We start from the raw sequence: 22,543 nt of genomic DNA, 5'->3' as shown, positions 1-22,543 counted from the left end.
CATGTTTATACAGATGGCGGTGTAGATATTTCCATATTTTCACAGATGGTGGTGTAGATATTTCCGTGTTTATACACAAGGCGGAGTAAATACTTCCATCTTTATGGAGATGTCAGTGTAGATATTTTCATGTTTATAGAGATGGCGGTGTAGATATTTCCATATTTATAGAGATAGCGGTGTAGATATTTCCATCTTTCAACAGATGGCATTGTAGATATTTCCATGTTTATGCAGATGGCGGTGTATATATTTCCATGTTTATATAGATGGTGATGAAGATATTTCCATGTTTATACAGATCACGGTGTAGACATTTCCATGTTTGTACAGATCGCGGTGAATATATTTCCATGATTATACAAATAGCACTGTAGATATTTCCATGTTTATTCAGATCGCGGTGTAGATATTTCCATGTTTATACAGATAGCGGTGTAGATATTTCCATGTTTATACAGATAGCGGAGTAGATATTTCCATGTTTATAGAGATGGCGCTGTAGATATTTCCATGTTTATACAGATCGCGGTGTTGATATTTCCATGTTTATACCGATAGATATCTTGGTATTTCCACGTTTATACAGATAGCGATGTAGATATTTCCATGTTTATACAGCTCGCGGTGCAGATATTTATATCTTTATACAGATGGCATTGTAGATATTTCCTTATTCACACAGATGGCGGTGTAGATGTTTCCATGTGTATACAGATAGTATTGTAGGTATTTCCATGTTTATACAGATGGTGGTGTATTTATTTCCATGTTTATTCAGATGACTGTGTATAAATTTCCATGTTTTTACAGATGGCAGTGTAGATATTTCAATATTTATAGAGATGGCGCTGTAGATATTTCCATGTTTATACAGATCACGGTGTAGATATTTCCATGTTTATACAGATAGCGGTGTAGATATTTCCATGTTTTTACAGATATCGGTGTAGATATTTCCATGTTTACACAGATTGCGGTGTAGATATTTCCCTCTTCCTACAGATGGCATTGTAGATATTTCCATGTTTATGCAGATGGCGGTGTAGATATTTCCATGTTTATATAGATGGTGGTGTAGATATTACCATGTTTATACAGATAGCGGTGTAGATATTTCCATGTTTATACAGATCGTGGTGAAGATATTTCCATGTTTATACAGATCGCGGTTTAGATATTTCCATGTTTATACAGATAGCGGTGTAGATATTTCCATGTTCATAGACATAGCGGTGTAGGTATTTCCATGTTTATAGACATAGCGGTGTAGATATTTCCATGTTTATATAGATGGCGTTGTAGATATTTCCATGTTTATACCGATAGATGTGTTGGTATTTAAACGTTTATACAGATAGCGATGTAGATATTTCCATGTTTATACAGCTCGCGGTGCAGATATTTATATCTTTATACAGATGGCATTGTAGATATTTCCTTATTCACAGAGATGGCGGTGTAGATGTTTCCATGTGTATACAGATGGTATTGTAGGTATTTCCATGTTTATACACATGGTGGTGTATTTATTTCCATGTTTATTCAGATGACTGTGTATATATTTCCCTGTTTTTACAGATGGCAGTGTAGATATTTCAATGTTTATAGAGATGGCGCTGTAGATATTTCCATGTTTATACAGATCGCGGTGTAGATATTTACATGTTTATACAGATAGCGGTGTAGATATTTCCATGTTTTTACAGATATCGGTGTAGATATTTCCATGTTTACACAGATTGCGGTGTAGATATTTCCATCTTTCTACAGATGGCATTGTAGATATTTCCATGTTTATGCAGATGGCGGTGTAGATATTTCCATGTTTATATAGATGGTGGTGTAGATATTACCATGTTTATACAGATAGCAGTGAACATATTTCCATGTTTATACAGATCGTGGTGAAGATATTTCCATGTTTATACAGATCACGGTGTAGATATTTCCATGTATATACAGATTGCGGTGAAGATATTTCCATGTTTATACAGATAGCGGTGTAGTTATTTCCATCTTTCTACACATGGCATTGTAGATATTTCCATGTTTATGCAGATGGTGGTGTAGATATTTCCATGTTTATATAGATGGTAGTGTAGATATTACCATGTTTATACAGATAGCGGTGTAGTTATTTCCATGTTTTTACAGATATCGGTGTAGATATTTCCATGTTTATAGAGATAGCGGTGTAGGTATTTCCATGTTTATAGACATAGCGGTGTAGATATTTCCATGTTTATATAGATGGCGTTGTAGATATTTCCATGTTTATACCGATAGATGTGTTGGTATTTCCACGTTTATACAGATAGCGATGTAGATATTTCCATGTTTATACCCCTCGCGGTGCAGATATTTATATGTTTATACAGATGGCATTGTAGATATTTCCTTATTCACAAAGATGGCGGAGTAGATGTTTCCATGTTTATACAGATGGCGGAGTAGTTAGTTCCATGTTTATGGAGATGGCAGTGTAGATATTTTCATGTTTATAGAGATGGCGGTGTAGATATTTCCATGTTTATAGAGATAGCAGTGTAGATATTTACATGTTTATACAGATGGCTGTGTAGATATTTCCATGTGTATACAGATGGCATTGTAGATATTTCCCTGTATATACAGATGACTGTAGAGGTATTTCCATGTTTTACAGATGGCTGTGCAGATATTTCCATGTTTATAGAGATAGCGGTGTAGATATTTCCATGTTTGTACAGATGTCGTTGTTGATATTTCCATCTATACACAGATGGCCGTGTAGATATTTCCATGTTTATACAGATGGCAGCGTAGATATTTCCATGGACATGCAGATGGCGGTGTAGATATTTCCATGTTTATACAGATAGCGGTGTAGTTATTTCCATGTTTTCACAGATGGTGGTGTAGATATTTCCGTGTTTATACACATGGCGGAGTAGATACTTCCATCTTTATGGAGATGGCAGTGTAGATATTTTCATGTTTATAGATATGGCGGTGTAGATATTTCCATATTTATAGAGATAGCGGTGTAGATATTTCCATTTTTCTACAGATGGCAGTGTAGATATTTCCATGTTGATACAGATGGCGGTGTAGATATTTCCATACTTATACAGATGTCTGTGTAGATATTTCCATGTGTATACAGATGGTATTGTAGGTATTTCCATGTTTATACAAATGGTGGTGTATTTATTTCCATGTTTATTCAGATGACTGTGTATATATTTCCATGTTTTTACAGATGGCAGTGAAGATATTTCAATGTTTATAGAGATGGCGCAGTAGATATTTCCATGTTTATACAGATCGCGGTGTAGATATTTCCATGTTTATACAGATAGCGGTGTAGATATTTCCATGTTCTTACAGATATCGGTGTAGATATTTCCATGTTTACACAGATTGCGGAGTAGATATTTCCATCTTTCTACAGATGGCATTGTAGATATTTCCATGTTTATGCAGATGGCGGTGTAGATATTTCCATGTTTATATAGATGGTGGTGTAGATATTACCATGTTTATACAGATAGCGGTGTAGATATTTCCATGTTTATACAGATCGTGGTGAAGATATTTCCATGCTTATACATATCACGGTGTAGATATTTCCATGTTTATACAGATCGCGGTGTAGATATTTCCATGTTTATACAGATAGCGGTGTATATATTTCCATGTTTATACAGATAGCGGTGTAGTTATTTCCATGTTTATAGAGATAGCGTTGTAGGTATTTCCATGTTTATAGACATAGCGGTGTAGATATTTCCATGTTTACATAGATGGCGTTGTAGATATTTCCATGTTTATACCGATAGATGTGTTGTTATTTCCACGTTTATACAGATAGCGATGTAGATATTTCCATGTTTATACAGTTCGCGATGCAGATATTTATATGTTTATACAGATGGCATTGTAGATATTTCCTTATTCACACTGATGGCGGTGTAGATATTTCCATGTTTATACAGATGGCGGAGTAGTTAGTTCCATGTTTATGGAGATGGCAGTGTAGATATTTTCATGTTTATAGAGATGGCGGTGTAGATATTTCCATGTTTATAGAGATAGCAGTGTAGATATTTACATGTTTATACAGATGGCTGTGTAGATATTTCCATGTGTATACAGATGGCATTGTAGATATTTCCCTGTATATACAGATGACTGTAGAGGTATTTCCATGTTTTACAGATGGCTGTGCAGATATTTCCATGTTTATAGAGATAGCGGTCTAGATATTTCCATGTTTGTACAGATGGCGTTGTTGATATTTCCATCTATACACAGATGGCCGTGTAGATATTTCCATGTTTATACAGATGGCAGCGTAGATATTTCCTTGGACATGCAGATGGTGGTGTAGATATTTCCATGTTTATACAGATAGCGGTGTAGATATTTCCATGTTTTCACAGATGGTGGTGTAGATATTTCCGTGTTTATACACATGGCGGAGTATATACTTCCATCTTTATGGAGATGGCAGTGTAGATATTTTCATGTTTATAGAGATGGCGGTGTACATATTTCCACATTTATAGAGATAGCGGTGTAGATATTTCCATCTTTCTACAGATGGCAGTGTAGATATTTCCATGTTTATACAGATGGCGGTGAAGATATTTCCATGTTTATACAGATCACGGTGTAGATATTTCCATGTTTGTACAGATTGCGGTGAAGCTATTTCCATGTTTATACAGATAGCGGTGTAGATATTTCCATGTTTATACAGATAGCGGTGTAGATATTTCCATGTTTATAGAGATAGCGGTGTAGGTATTTCTATGTTTGTAGACATAGCGGTGTAGTTATTTCCATGTTTATATAGATGGTGTTGTAGATATTTCCATGTTTATACCGATAGATGTGTTGGTATTTCCACGTTTATACAGATAGCGATGTAGATATTTCCATGTTTATACAGCTCGCGGTGCAGATATTTATATCTTTATACAGATGGCATTGTAGATATTTCCTTATTCACACAGATGGCGGTGTAGATGTTTCCATGTTTATACAGATGGCGGAGTAGTTAGTTCCATGTTTATGGAGATGGCAGTGTAGATATTTTCATGTTTATAGAGATGGCGGTGTAGATATTTCCATGTTTATAGAGATAGCAGTGTTGATATTTAGATGTTTATACAGATGGCTGTGTAGATATTTCCATGTGTATACAGATGGCATTGTAGATATTTCCATGTTTATACAGATGACTGTAGAGGTAATTCCATGTTTTACAGATGGCTGTGCAGATATTTCCATGTTTATAGAGATAGCCGTGTAGATATTTCCATGTTTGTACAGATGGCGTTGTTGATATTTCCATCTATACACAGATGGCCGTGTAGATATTTCCATGTTTATACAGATGGCAGCGTAGATATTTCCATGGACATGCAGATGGCGGTGTAGATATTTCCATGTTTATACAGATAGCGGTGTAGATATTTCCATGTTTTCACAGATGGTGGTGTAGATATTTCCGTGTTTATACACATGGCGGAGTAGATACTTCCATCTTTATGGAGATGGCAGTGTAGATATTTTCATGTTTATAGAGATGGTGGTGTAGATATTTCCATATTTATAGAGATAGCGGTGTAGATATTTCCATCTTTCTACAGATGGCAGTGTAGATATTTCCATGTTTATACAGATGGCGGTGTAGATATTTCCATACTTATACAGATGTCTGTGTAGATATTTCCATGTGTGTAAAGATGGTATTGTAGGTATTTCCATGTTTATTCAGATGGTGGTGTAGATATTTCCATATTTATTCAGAAGACTGTGTAGATATTTCCATGTTTTTACAGATGGCAGTGTAGATATTTCAAAGTTTATAGAGATGGCGCTGTAGATATTTCCATGTTTATACAGATCGCGGTGTAGATATTTCCATGTTTATACAGATAGCGGTGTAGATATTTCCATGTTTTTACAGATATCGGTGTAGATATTTCCATGTTTACACAGATTGCGGTGTAGATATTTCCATCTTGCTAGAGATGGCATTGTAGATATTTCCATGTTTATGCTGATGGCGTTGTAGATATTTCCATGTTTATATAGATGGTGGTGTAGATATTACCATGTTTATACAGATAGCGGTGTAGATATTTCCATGTTTATACAGATCGTGGTGAAGATATTTCCATGTTTATACAGATCGCGGTTTAGATATTTCCATGTTTATACAGATAGCGGTGTAGATATTTCCATGTTCATAGAGATAGCGGTGTAGGTATTTCCATGTTTATAGACATAGCGGTGTAGATATTTCCATGTTTATATAGATGGCGTTGTAGATATTTCCATGTTTATACCGATAGATGTGTTGGTATTTAAACGTTTATACAGATAGCGATGTAGATATTTCCATGTTTATACAGCTCGCGGTGCAGATATTTATATCTTTATACAGATGGCATTGTAGATATTTCCTTATTCACAGAGATGGCGGTGTAGATGTTTCCATGAGTATACAGATGGTATTGTAGGTATTTCCATGTTTATACAGATGGTGGTGTATTTATTTCCATGTTTATTCAGATGACTGTGTATATATTTCCCTGTTTTTATAGATGGCAGTGTAGATATTTCAATGTTTATAGAGATGGCGCTGTAGATATTTCCATGTTTATACAGATCGCGGTGTAGATATTTACATGTTTATACAGATAGCGGTGTAGATATTTCCATGTTTTTACAGATATCGGTGTAGATATTTCCATGTTTACACAGATTGCGGTGTAGATATTTCCATCTTTCTACAGATGGCATTGTAGATATTTCCATGTTTATGCAGATGGCGGTGTAGATATTTCCATGTTTATATAGATGGTGGTGTAGATATTACCATGTTTATACAGATAGCAGTGTACATATTTCCATGTTTATACAGATCGTGGTGAAGATATTTCCATGTTTATACAGATCACGGTGTAGATATTTCCATGTATATACAGATTGCGGTGAAGATATTTCCATGTTTATACAGATAGCGGTGTAGTTATTTCCATGTTTATACAGATAGCGGTGTAGATATTTCCATGTTTATAGAGATAGCGGTGTAGGTATTTCCATGTTTATAGACATAGCGGTGTAGATATTTCCATGTTTATATAGATGGCGTTGTAGATATTTCCATCTTTATACCGATAGATGTGTTGGTATTTCCACGTTTATACAGATAGCGATGTAGATATTTCCATGTTTATACAGCTCGCGGTGCAGATATTTATATGTTTATACAGATGGCATTGTAGATATTTCCTTATTCACAGAGATGGCTGTGTAGATATTTCCATGTTTATACAGATGGCGGAGTAGTTAGTTCCATGTTTATGGAGATGGCAGTGTAGATATTTTCATGTCTATAGAGATGGCGGTGTAGATATTTCCATGTTTATAGAGATAGCAGTGTAGATATTTAGATGTTTATACAGATGGCTGTGTAGATATTTCCATGTGTATACAGATGGCATTGTAGATGTTTCCATGTTTATACAGATGACTGTAGAGTTATTTCCATGTTTTACAGATGGCTGTGCAGATATTTCCATGTTTATAGAGATAGCGGTGTAGATATTTCCATGTTTGTACAGATGGCGTTGTTGATATTTCCATCTATACACAGATGGTCGTGTAGATATTTCCATGTTTATGCAGATGGCAGCGTAGATATTTCCATGGACATGCAGATGGCGGTGTAGATATTTCCATGTTTATACAGATAGCGGTGTAGATATTTCCATGTTTTCTCAGATGGTGGTGTAGACATTTCCGTGTTTATACACATGGCGGAGTAGATACTTCCATCTTTATGGAGATGGCAGTGTAGATATTTTCATGTTTATAGAGATGGCGGTGTAGATATTTCCATATTTATAGAGATAGCGGTGTAGATATTTCCATCTTTCTACAGATGGCAGTGTAGATATTTCCATGTTTATACAGATGGCGGTGAAGATATTTCCATACTTATACAGATGTCTGTGTAGATATTTCCATGTGCATACAGATGGTATTGTAGGTATTTCCATGTTTATACAAATGGTGGTGTAGATATTTCCATGTTTATTCAGATGACTGTGTAGATATTTCCATGTTTTTACAGATGGCAGTGTAGATATTTCAATGTTTATAGAGATGGCGCTGTAGATATTTCCATGTTTATACAGATCGCGGTGTAGATATTTCCATGTTTATACAGATAGCGGTGTAGTTATTTCCATGTTTTTACAGATATCGGTGTAGATATTTCCATGTTTACACAGATTGCGGTGTAGATATTTACATCTTGCTAGAGATGGCATTGTAGATATTTCCATGTTTATGCAGATGGCGTTGTAGATATTTCCATGTTTATATAGATGGTGGTGTAGATATTACCATGTTTATACAGATAGCGGTGCAGATATTTCCATGTTTATACAGATCGTGGTGAAGATATTTCCATGTTTATACAGATCGCGGTGTAGATATTTCCATGTTTAAACAGATAGCGGTGTAGATATTTCCATGTTTATACAGATAGCGGTGTAGATATTTCCATGTTTATACAGATCACGGTGAAGATATTTCCATGTTTATACAGATAGCGGTGTAGATATTTCCATGTTTATACACATAGCATTGTAGATATTTCCATGTTTATAGAGATAGCAGTGTAGGTATTTCCATGTTTATAGACATAGCGGTGTAGATATTTCCATGTTTATATAGATGGTGTTGTAGATATTTCCATGTTTATACAGCTCGCGGTGCAGATATTTATATCTTAATTCAGATGGCATTGTAGATATTTCCTTATTCACACAGATGGCAGTGTAGATATTTCCATGTTTATACAGATGGCGGTGTAGATATTTCCATACTTATACAGATATCTGTGTAGATATTTCCATGTGTATACAGATGGTATTGCAGGTACTTCCATGTTTATACAGATGGTGGTGTAGATAGTTCCATGTTTATTGAGATGACTGTGTAGATATTTCCATGCTTTTACAGATGGCAATGTAGATATTTCAATGTTTATAGAGATGGCGCTGTAGATATTTCCATGTTTATACAGATCGCGGTGTAGATATTTCCATGTTTATACAGATAGCGGTGTAGTTATTTCCATGTTTTTACAGGTATCGGTGTAGATATTTCCATGTTTACACAGATTGCGGTGTAGATATTTCCATCTTTCTACAGATGGCATTGTAGATATTTCCATGTTTATGCAGATGGCTGTGTATATATTTCCATGTTTATATAGATGGTGGTGTAGATATTACCATGTTTATACAGATAGCGGTGTAGATATTTCCATGTTTATACAGATCGTGGTGAAGATATTTCCATGTGTATACAGATCGCGGTGTAGATATTTCCACGTTTATACAGATCGCGGTGTAGATATTTCCATGTTTATACAGATAGCGGTGTAGATATTTCCATGTTTATAGAGATAGCGGAGTAGATATTTCCATGTTTATACAGATGGCGCTGTAGATATTTCCATGTTTATACAGATCGCGGTGTAGATATTTCCATGTTTATACAGATAGCGGTGTATCTATTTCCACGTTTTTACAGATATCGGTGTAGATATTTCCATGTTTACACAGATTGCTTTGTAGATATTTCCATCTTTCTACACATGGCATTGTAGATATTTCCATGTTTATGCAGATGGTGGTGTAGATATTTCCATGTTTATATAGATGGTAGTGTAGATATTACCATGTTTATACAGATAGCGGTGTAGTTATTTCCATGTTTTTACAGATATCGGTGTAGATATTTCCATGTTTATAGAGATAGCGGTGTAGGTATTTCCATGTTTATAGACATAGCGGTGTAGATATTTCCATGTTTATATAGATGGCGTTGTAGATATTTCCATGTTTATACCGATAGATGTGTTGGTATTTCCACGTTTATACAGATAGCGATGTAGATATTTCCATGTTTATACCCCTTGCGGTGCAGATATTTATATGTTTATACAGATGGCATTGTAGATATTTCCTTATTCACAAAGATGGCGGAGTAGATGTTTCCATGTTTATACAGATGGCAGAGTAGTTAGTTCCATGTTTATGGAGATGGCAGTGTAGATATTTTCATGTTTATAGAGATGGCGGTGTAGATATTTCCATGTTTATACAGATGGCAGCGTAGATATTTCCATGGACATGCAGATGGCGGTGTAGATATTTCCATGTTTATACAGATAGCGGTGTAGATATTTCCACGTTTTCACAGATGGTGGTGTAGATATTTCCGTGTTTATACACATGGCGGAGTAGATACTTCCGTTTTATGGAGATGGCAGTGTAGATATTTTCATGTTTATAGAGATGGCGGTGTAGATATTTCCATATTTATAGAGATAGCGGTGTAGATATTTCCATCTTTCTACAGATGGCAGTGTAGATATTTCCATGTTGATACAGATGGCGGTGTAGATATTTCCATACTTATACAGATATCTGTGTAGATATTTCCATGTGTATACAGATGGTATTGTAGGTATTTCCATGTTTATACAGATGGTGGTGAATTTATTTCCATGTTTATTCAGATGACTGTGTATATATTTCCATGTTTTTACAGATGGCAGTGAAGATATTTCAATGTTTATAGAGATGGCGCAGTAGATATTTCCATGTTTATACAGATCGCGGTGTAGATATTTCCATGTTTATACAGATAGCGGTGTAGATATTTCCATGTTTTTACAGATATCGGTGTAGATATTTCCATGTTTATAGAGATAGCGGTGTAGTTATTTCCATGTTTATAGACATAGCGGTGTAGATATTTCCATGTTTATATAGATGGCGTTGTAGATATTTCCATGTTTATACCGATAGATCTGTTGGTATTTCCACGTTTATACAGATAGCGATGTAGATATTTCCATGTTTATACAGCTCGCGATGCAGATATTTATATGTTTATACAGATGGCATTGTAGATATTTCCTTATTCACACTGATGGCGGTGTAGATGTTTCCATGTTTATACAGATGGCGGAGTAGTTTGTTCCATGTTTATGGAGATGGCAGTGTAGATATTTTCATGTTTCTAGAGATGGCGGTGTAGATATTTCCATGTTTATAGAGATAGCAGTGTAGATATTTACATGTTTATACAGATGGCTGTGTAGATATTTCCATGTGTATACAGATGGCATTGTAGATATTTCCCTGTATATACAGATGACTGTAGAGGTATTTCCATGTTTTACAGATGGCTGTGCAGATATTTCCATGTTTATAGAGATAGCGGTGTAGATATTTCCATGTTTGTACAGATGTCGTTGTTGATATTTCCATCTATACACAGATGGCCGTGTAGATATTTCCATGTTTATACAGATGGCAGCGTAGATATTTCCATGGACATGCAGATGGCGATGTAGATATTTCCATGTTTATACAGATAGCGCTGTAGTTATTTCCATGTTTTCACAGATGGTGGTGTAGATATTTCCGTGTTTATACACATGGCAGAGTAGATACTTCCATCTTTATGGAGATGGCAGTGTAGATATTTTCATGTTTATAGATATGGCGGTGTAAATATTTCCATATTTATAGAGATAGCGGTGTAGATATTTCCATTTTTCTACAGATGGCAGTGCAGATATTTCCATGTTGATACAGATGGCGGTGTAGATATTTCCATACTTATACAGATGTCTGTGTAGATATTTCCATGTGTATACAGATGGTATTGTAGGTATTTCCATGTTTATACAAATGGTGGTGTATTTATTTCCATGTTTATTCAGATGACTGTGTATATATTTCCATGTTTTTACAGATGGCAGTGAAGATATTTCAATGTTTATAGAGATGGCGCAGTAGATATTTCCATGTTTATACAGATCGCGGTGTAGATATTTCCATGTTTATACAGATAGCGGTGTAGATATTTCCATGTTCTTACAGATATCGGTGTATATATTTCCATGTTTATACAGATAGCGGTGTAGATATTTCCATGTTTATACAGATCACGGTGTAGATATTTCCATGTTTATACAGATCGTGGTGAAGATATTTCCATGCTTATACAGATCACGGTGTAGATATTTCCATGTTTATACAGATCGCGGTGTAGATATTTCCATGTTTATACAGATAGCGGTGTATATATTTCCATGTTTATACAGATAGCGGTGTAGTTATTTCCATGTTTATAGAGATAGCGGTGTAGGTATTTCCATGTTTATAGACATAGCGGTGTAGATATTTCCATGTTTATATAGATGGCGTTGTAGATATTTCCATGTTTATACCGATAGATGTGTTGTTATTTCCACGTTTATACAGATAGCGATGTAGATATTTCCATGTTTATACAGCTCGCGATGCAGATATTTATATGTTTATACAGATGGCATTGTAGATATTTCCTTATTCACACTGATGGCGGTGTAGATATTTCCATGTTTATACAGATGGCGGAGTAGTTAGTTCCATGTTTATGGAGATGGCAGTGTAGATATTTTCATGTTTATAGAGATGGCGGTGTAGATATTTCCATGTTTATAGAGATAGCAGTGTAGATATTTACATGTTTATACAGATGGCTGTGTAGATATTTCCATGTGTATACAGATGGCATTGTAGATATTTCCCTGTATATACAGATGACTGTAGAGGTATTTCCATGTTTTACAGATGGCTGTGCAGATATTTCCATGTTTATAGAGATAGCGGTGTAGATATTTCCATGTTTGTACAGATGGTGTTGTTGATATTTCCATCTATACACAGATGGCCGTGTAGATATTTCCATGTTTATACAGATGGCAGCGTACATATTTCCTTGGACATGCAGATGGCGGTGTAGATATTTCCATGTTTATACAGATAGCGGTGTAGATATTTCCATGTTTTCACAGATGGTGGTGTAGATATTTCCGTGTTTATACACATGGCGGAGTATATACTTCCATCTTTATGGAGATGGCAGTGTAGATATTTTCATGTTTATAGAGATGGCGGTGTACATATTTCCACATTTATAGAGATAGCGGTGTAGATATTTCCATCTTTCTACAGATGGCAGTGTAGATATTTCCATGTTTATACAGATGGCGGTGAAGATATTTCCATGTTTATACAGATCACGGTGTAGATATTTCCATGTTTGTACAGATTGCGGTGAAGCTATTTCCATGTTTATACAGATAGCGGTGTAGATATTTCCATGTTTATACAGATAGCGGTGTAGATATTTCCATGTTTATAGAGATAGCGGTGTAGGTATTTCTATGTTTGTAGACATAGCGGTGTAGTTATTTCCATGTTTATATAGATGGTGTTGTAGATATTTCCATGTTTATACCGATAGATGTGTTGGTATTTCCACGTTTATACAGATAGCGATGTAGATATTTCCAGGTTTATACAGCTCGCGGTGCAGATATTTATATCTTTATACAGATGGCATTGTAGATATTTCCTTATTCACACAGATGGCGGTGTAGATGTTTCCATGTTTATACAGATGGCGGAGTAGTTAGTTCCATGTTTATGGAGATGGCAGTGTAGATATTTTCATGTTTATAGAAATGGCGGTGTAGATATTTCCATGTTTATAGAGATAGCAGTGTTGATATTTAGATGTTTATACAGATGGCTGTGTAGATATTTCCATGTGTATACAGATGGCATTGTAGATATTTCCATGTTTATACAGATGACTGTAGAGGTAATTCCATGTTTTACAGATGGCTGTGCAGATATTTCCATGTTTATAGAGATAGCCGTGTAGATATTTCCATGTTTGTACAGATGGCGTTGTTGATATTTCCATCTATACACAGATGGCCGTGTAGATATTTCCATGTTTATACAGATGGCAGCGTAGATATTTCCATGGACATGCAGATGGCGGTGTAGATATTTCCATGTTTATACAGATAGCGGTGTAGATATTTCCATGTTTTCACAGATGGTGGTGTAGATATTTCCGTGTTTATACACATGGCGGAGTAGATACTTCCATCTTTATGGAGATGGCAGTGTAGATATTTTCATGTTTATAGAGATGGCGGTGTAGATATTTCCATATTTATAGAGATAGCGCTGTAGATATTTCCATCTTTCTACAGATGGCAGTGTAGATATTTCCATGTTTATACAGATGGCGGTGTAGATATTTCCATACTTATACAGATGTCTGTGTAGATATTTCCATGTGTGTACATATGGTATTGTAGGTATTTCCATGTTTATTCAGATGGTGGTGTAGATATTTCCATGTTTATTCAGATGACGGTGTAGATATTTCCATGTTTTTACAGATGGCAGTGTAGATATTTCAATGTTTATAGAGATGGCGCTGTAGATATTTCCATGTTTATACAGATCGCGGTGTAGATATTTCCATGTTTATACAGATAGCGGTGTAGATATTTCCATGTTTTTACAGATATCGGTGTAGATATTTCCATGTTTACACAGATTGCGGTGTAGATATTTCCATCTTGCTAGAGATGGCATTGTAGATATTTCCATGTTTATGCAGATGGCGTTGTAGATATTTCCATGTTTATATAGATGGTTGTGTAGATATTACCATGTTTATACAGGTAGCGGTGCAGATATTTCCATGTTTATACAGATCGTGGTGAAGGTATTTCCATGTTTATACAGATCGCGGTGTAGATATTTCCATGTTTAAACAGATAGCGGTGTAGATATTTCCACGTTTATACAGATAGCGGTGTAGATATTTCCATGTTTATAGAGATAGCGGTGTAAGTATTTCCATGTTTATAGACATTGCGGTGTAGATATTTCCATGTTTATATAGATGGCGTTGTAGATATTTCCATGTTTATACCGATAGATGTGTTGGTATTTCCACGTTTATACAGATAGCGATGTAGATATTTCCATGTTTATGCAGCTCGCGGTGCAGATATTTATATCTTTATACAGATGGCATTGTAGATATTTCCTTATTCACACAGATGGCGGTGTAGATGTTTCCATGTTTATACAGATGGTGGAGTAGTTAGTTTCATGTTTATGGAGATGGCAGTGTAGATATTTTCATGTTTATAGAGATGGCGGTGTAGATATTTCCATGTTTATAGAGATAGCAGTGTAGATAACTACGTGTTTATACAGATGGCTGTGTAGATATTTCCATGTGTATACAGATGTCATTGTAGATATTTCCGTGTTTATACAGATGACTGTAGAGGTATTTCCATGTTTTACAGATGGCTCTGCAGATATTTCCATGTTTATAGAGATAGCGGTGTAGATATTTCCAAGTTTGTACAGATGGCGTTGTTGATATTTCCACCTATACACAGATGGCTGTGTAGATATTTCCATGTTTATACAGATGGCACCGTAGACATTTCCATGGACATGCAGATGGCGGTGTAGATATTTCCATGTTTGTAAGGATAGCGGTGTAGATATTTCCATGTTTTCACAGATGGTGGTGTAGATATTTCCGTGTTTATACAAATGGCGGAGTAGATACTTCCATCTTTATTTAGATGGCAGTGTAGATATTTTCATGTTTACAGATATGGCGGTGTAGATATTTCCGTATTTATAGAGATAGCGGTGTAGATATTTCCATCTTTCTACAGATGGCATTGTAGATATTTCCACGTTTATGCAGGTGGCGGTGTAGATATTTCCATCTTTCTACAGATGGCAGTGTAGATATTTCCATGTTTATGCAGATGGCGGTGTAGATATTTCCATGTTTATATAGATGGTGGTGTAGATATTACCATGTTTATACAGACAGCGGTGTACATATTTCCATGTTTATACAAATCGTGGTGAAGTTATTTCCATGTTTATACAGATCACGGTGAAGATATTTCCATGTTTATACAGATCGCGGTGAAGATATTTCCATGTTTATACAGATAGCGGTGTAGATATTTCCATGTTTATACAGATAGCGGTGCAGATATTTCCATGTTTATAGAGATAGCGGTGTAGGTATTTCCATGTTTACAGACATAGCGGTGTAGATATTTCCATGTTTATATAGATGGTGTTGTAGATATTTCCATGTTTATACCGATAGATGTGTTGGTATTTCCACGTTTATACACATAGCGATGTAGATATTTCCATGTTTATACAGCTCGCGGTGCAGATATTTATATCTTTATACAGATGGCATTGTAGATATTTCCTTATTCACACAGATGGCGGTGTAGATGTTTCCATGTTTATACAGATGGCGGAGTAGTTATTTTCATGTTTATGGAGATGGCAGTGTAGATATTTTCATGTTTATAGAGATGGCGGTGTAGAAATTTCCATGTTTATAGAGATAGCAGTGTTGATATTTAGATGTTTATACAGATGGCTGTGTAGATATTTCCATGTGTATACAGATGGCATTGTAGATATTTCCATGTTTATACAGATGACTGTTGAGGTATTTCCATGTTTTACAGATGGCTGTGCAGATATTTCCATGTTTATAGAGATAGCGGTGTAGATATTTCCATGTTTGTACACATGGCGTTGTTGATATTTCCATCTATACACAGATGGCCGTGTAGATATTTCCATGTTTATAAAGATGGCAGCGTAGATATTTCCATGGACATGCAGATGGCGGTGTAGATATTTCCATGTTTATACAGATAGCGGTGTAGATATTTCCATGTTTTCACAGATGGTGGTGTAGATATTTCCGTGTTTATACACATGGCGGAGTAGATACTTCCATCTTTATGGAGATGGCAGTGTAGATATTTTCATGTTTATAGAGATGGCGGTGTAGATATTTCCATATTTATAGAGATAGCGGTGTAGATATTTCCATCTTTCTACAGATGGCAGTGTAGATATTTCCATGTTTACAGATGGCGGTGTAGATATTTCCATACTTATACAGATGTCTGTGTAGATATTTCCATGTGTATACAGATGGTATTGTAGGTATTTCCATGTTTATTCAGATGGTGGTGTAGATATTTCCATGTTTATTCAGATGACTGTGTAGATATTTCCATGTTTTTACAGATGGCAGTGTAGATATTTCAATGTTTATAGAGATGGCGCTGAAGATATTTCCATGTTTATACAGATCGCGGTGTAGATATTTCCATGTTTATACAGATAGCGGTGTAGATATTTCCATGTTTTTACAGATATCGGTGTAGATATTTCCATGTTTACACAGATTGCGGTGTAGATATTTCCATCTTGCTAGAGATGGCATTGTAGATATTTCCATGTTTATGCAGATGGCGGTGTAGTTATTTCCATGTTTATATAGATGGTGGTGTAGGTATTACCATGTTTATACAGATAGCGGTGTAGATATTTCCATGTTTATACAGATCTTGGTGAAGATATTTCCATGTTTATACAGATCGCGGTGTAGATATTTCCATGTTTATTCAGATCGCGGTTTAGATATTTCCATGTTTATACAGATAGCGGTGTAGATATTTCCATGTTTTTACAGATATCGGTGTAGATATTTCCATGTTTAAACAGATTGCGGTGTAGATATTTCCATCTTGCTAGACATGGGATTGTAGATATTTCGATGTTTATGCAGATGGCGGTGTAGATATTTCCATCTTTCTACAGATGGCAGTGTGGATATTTCCATGTTTATGCAGATGGTGGTGTAGATATTTCCATGTTTATATAGATGGTGGTGTAGATATTACCATGTTTATACAGATAACGGTGTACATATTTCCATGTTTATTCAAATCGTGGTGAAGATATTTCCATGTTTATACAGATCACGGTGTAGATATTTCCATGTTTTTACAGATTGCGGTGAAGATATTTCCATGTTTATACAGATAGCGGTGTAGATATTTCCATGTTTATACAGATAGCGGTGTAGATATTTCCATGTTTATAGAGATAGCGGTGTAGGTATTTCCATGTTTATAGACATAGCGGTGTAGATATTTCCATGTTTATATAGATGGTGTTGTAGATATTTCCATGTTTATACCTATAGTTGTGTTGGTATTTCCACGTTTATACAGATAGCGATGTAGATATTTCCATGTTTATACAGCTCGCGGTGCAGATATTTATATCTTTATACAGATGGCATTGTAGATATTTCCTTATTCACACAGATGACGGTGTAGATGTTTCCATGTTTATACAGATGGCGGAGTAGTTAGTTCCATGTTTATGGAGATGGCAGTGTAGATATTTTCATATTTATAGAGATGGCGGTGTAGATATTTCCATGTTTATAGAGATAGCAGTGTTGATATTTAGATGTTTATACAGATGGCTGTGTAGATATTTCCATGTGTATACAGATGGCATTGTAGATATTTCCATGTTTATACAGATGACTATAGAGGTATTTCCATGTTTTACAGATGGCTGTGCAGATATTTCCATGTTTATAGAGATAGCGGTGTAGATATTTCCATGTTTGTACAGATGGCGTTGTTGATATTTCCATCTATACACAGATGGCCGTGTAGATATTTCCATGTTTATACAGATGGCAGCGTAGATATTTCCATGGACATGCAGATGGCGGTGTAGATATTTCCATGTTTATACAGATAGCGGTGTAGATATTTCCATGTTTTCACAGATGGTGGTGTAGATATTTCCGTGTTTATACACATGGAGGAGTAGATACTTCCATCTTCATGGAGATGGCAGTGTAGATATTTTGATGTTTATAGAGATGGCGGTGTAGATATTTCCATATTTATAGAGATAGCGGTGTAGATATTTCCATCTTTCTACAGATGGCAGAGTAGATATTTCCATGTTTATACAGATGGCGGTGTAGATATTTCCATACTTATACAGATGTCTGTGTAGATATTTCCATGTGTATACAGATGGTATTGTAGGTATTTCCATGTTTATTCAGACGGTGGTGTAGATATTTCCATGTTTATTCAGATGACTGTGTAGATATTTCCATGTTTTTACAGATGGCAGTGTAGATATTTCAATGTTTATAGAGATGGCGCTGTAGATATTTCCATGTTTATACAGATCGCGGTGTAGATATTTCCATGTTTATACAGATAGCGGTGTAGATATTTCCATGTTTTTACAGATATCGGAGTAGATATTTCCATGTTTACACAGATTACGGTGTAGATATTTCCATCTTGCTAGAGATGGCATTGTAGATATTTCCATGTTTATGCAGATGGCGGTGTAGATATTTCCATGTTTATATAGATGGTGGTGTAGATATTACCATGTTTATACAGATAGCGGTGTAGATAGTTCCATGTTTATACAGATCGTGGTGAAGATATTTCCATGTTTATACAGATCGCGGTGTAGATATTTCCATGTTTATTCAGATCGCGGTGTAGATATTTCCATGTTTATACAGATAGGGGTGTAGATATTTCCATGTGTTTACAGATATCGGTGTAGATATTTCCATGTTTACACAGATTGCGGTGTAGATATTTCCATCTTTCTACAGATGGCATTGTAGATATTTCCATGTTTATGCAGATGGCGGTGTAGATATTTCCATCTTTCTACAGATGGCAGTGTAGATATTTCCATGTTTATGCAGATGGCGGTGTAGATATTTCCATGTTTATATAGATGGTGGTGTAGATATTACCATGTTTCTACAGATAGCGGTGTACATATTTCCATGTTTATACAAATCGTGGTGAAGATATTTCCATGTTTATACAGATCACGGTGTAGATATTTCCATGTTTATACAGATCGCGGTGTAGATATTTCCATGTTTATACAGATAGCGGTGTAGATATTTCCATGTTTTTAGAGATATCGGTGTAGATATTTCCATGTTTACACAGATTGCGGTGTAGATATTTCCATCTTTCTACAGATGGCATTGTAGATGTTTCCATGTTTATGCAGATGGCGGTGTAGATATTTCCATGTTTATATAGATGGTGGTGTAGATATTACCATGTTTATACAGATAGCGGTGTAGATATTTCCATGTTTATACAGATCGTGGTGAAGATATTTCCATGTTTATACACATCGCGGTGTAGATATTTCCATGTTTATACAGATCGTGGTGTAGATATTTCCATGTTTATTCAGATAGCGGTGTAGATATTTCCATGTTTTTACAGATATCGGTGTAGATATTTCCATGTTTACACAGATTGCGGTGTAGATATTTCCTTCTTTCTACTGATGGCATTGTAGATATTTCCATGTTTATGCAGATGGCGGTGTAGATATTTCCATCTCTCTACAGATGGCAGTGTAGATATTTCCATGTTTATGCAGATGGCGGTGTAGATATTTCCATGTTTATATAGATGGTGGTGTAGATATTACCATGTTTATACAGATAGCGGTGTACATATTTCCATGTTTATACAAATCGTGGTGAAGATATTTCCATGTTTATACAGATCACGGTGTAGATATTTCCATGTTTATACAGATCGCGGTGAAGATATTTCCATGTTTATACAGATAGCGGTGTAGATATTTCCATGTTTATACAGATAGCGGTGTAGATATTTCCATGTTTATAGAGATAGCGGTGTAGGTATTTCCATGTTTATAGACATAGCGGTGTAGATATTTCCATGTTTATGTAGATGGTGTTGTAGATATTTCCGTGTTTATACCGATAGATGTGTTGGTATTTCCACGTTTATACAGATAGCGATGTAGATATTTCCATGTTTATACAGCTCGCGGTGCGGATATTTATATCTTTATACAGATGGCATTGTAGATAGTTCCTTATTCACACAGATGGTTGTGTAGATGTTTCTATGTTTATAAAGATTGCGGAGTAGTTAGTTCCATGTTTATGGAGATGGCAGTGTAGATATTTTCATGTTTATAGAGATGGCGGTGTAGATATTTCCATGTTTATAGAGATAGCAGTGTTGATATTTAGATGTTTATACAGTTGGCTGTGTAGATATTTCCATGTGTATACAGATGGCATTGTAGATATTTCCATGTTTATACAGATGACTGTAGAGGTATTTCCATGTTTTACAGATGGCTGTGCAGATATTTCCATGTTTATAGAGATAGCGGTGTAGATATTTCCATGTTTGTACAGATGGCGTTGTTGATATTTCCATCTATACACAGATGGCCGTGTAGATATTTCCATGTTTATACAGATGGCAGCGTAGATATTTCCATGGACATGCAGATGGCGGTGTAGATATTTCCATGTTTATACAGATAGCGGTGTAGATATTTCCATGTTTTCACAGATGGTGGTGTAGATATTTCCGTGTTTATACATATGGCGGAGTAGATACTTCCATCTTTATGGAGATGGCAGTGTAGATATTTTCATGTTTATAGAGACGGCGGTGTAGATATTTCCATATTTATAGAGATAGCGGTGTAGATATTTCCGTCTTTCTACAGATGGCAGTGTAGATATTTCCATGTTTATACAGATGGCGGTGTAGATATTTCCATACTTATACAGATGTCTGTGTAGATATTTCCATGTGTATACAGATGGTATTGTAGGTATTTCCATGTTTATTCAGATGGTGGTGTAGATATTTCCATGTTTATTCAGATGACTGTGTAGATATTTCCATGTTTTTACAGATGGCAGTGTAGATATTTCAATGTTTATAGAGATGGCGCTGTAGATATTTCCATGTTTATACAGATCGCGGTGTAGGTATTTCCATGTTTATACAGATAGCGGTGTAGATATTTCCGTATTTTTACAGATATCGGTGTAGATATTTCCATGTTTACACAGCTTGCGGTGTAGATATTTCCATCTTGCTAGAGATGGCATTGTAGATATTTCCATATTTATGCAGATGGCGGTGTAGATATTTCCATGTTTATATAGATGGTGGTGTAGATATCACGATGTTTATACAGATAGCGGTGTAGATATTTCCATGTTTATACAGATCGTGGTGAAGATATTTCCATGGTTATACAGATCGCGGTGTAGATATTTCCATGTTTATTCAGATCGCGGTGTAGATATTTCCATGTTTATACAGATAGCGGTGTAGATATTTCCATGTTTTTACAGATATCGGTGTAGATATTTCCATGTTTACACAGATTGCGGTGTAGATATTTCCATCTTGCTAGAGATGGCATTGTAGATATTTCCATGTTTATGCAGATGGCGGTGTAGATATTTCCATCTTTCTACAGATGGCAGTGTAGATATTTCCATGTTTATGCAGATGGCGGTGTAGATATTTCCATGTTTATATAGATGGTGGTGTAGATATTACCATGTTTATACAGATAGCGGTGTAGATATTTCCATGTTTATACAGATCGTGATGAAGATATTTCCATGTTTATACAGATAGAGGTGTAGATATTTCCATGTTTATACAGACCGCGGTTTAGATATTTCCATGTTTATACAGATAGCGTTGTAGATATTTCCATGTTTTTACAGATATCGGTGTAGATATTTCCATGTTTACACAGATTGCGGTGTAGATATTTCCATCTTTCTACAGATGGCATTGTAGATATTTCCATGTTTATGCAGATGGCGGTGTAGACAT

This window comes from Pan paniscus, chromosome 7 (assembly GCF_029289425.2).
Source record: "Pan paniscus chromosome 7, NHGRI_mPanPan1-v2.0_pri, whole genome shotgun sequence".
Classification (NCBI taxonomy): Eukaryota; Metazoa; Chordata; class Mammalia; order Primates; family Hominidae; genus Pan; species Pan paniscus.
Note: the sequence above shows the minus strand (reverse complement) of the source record.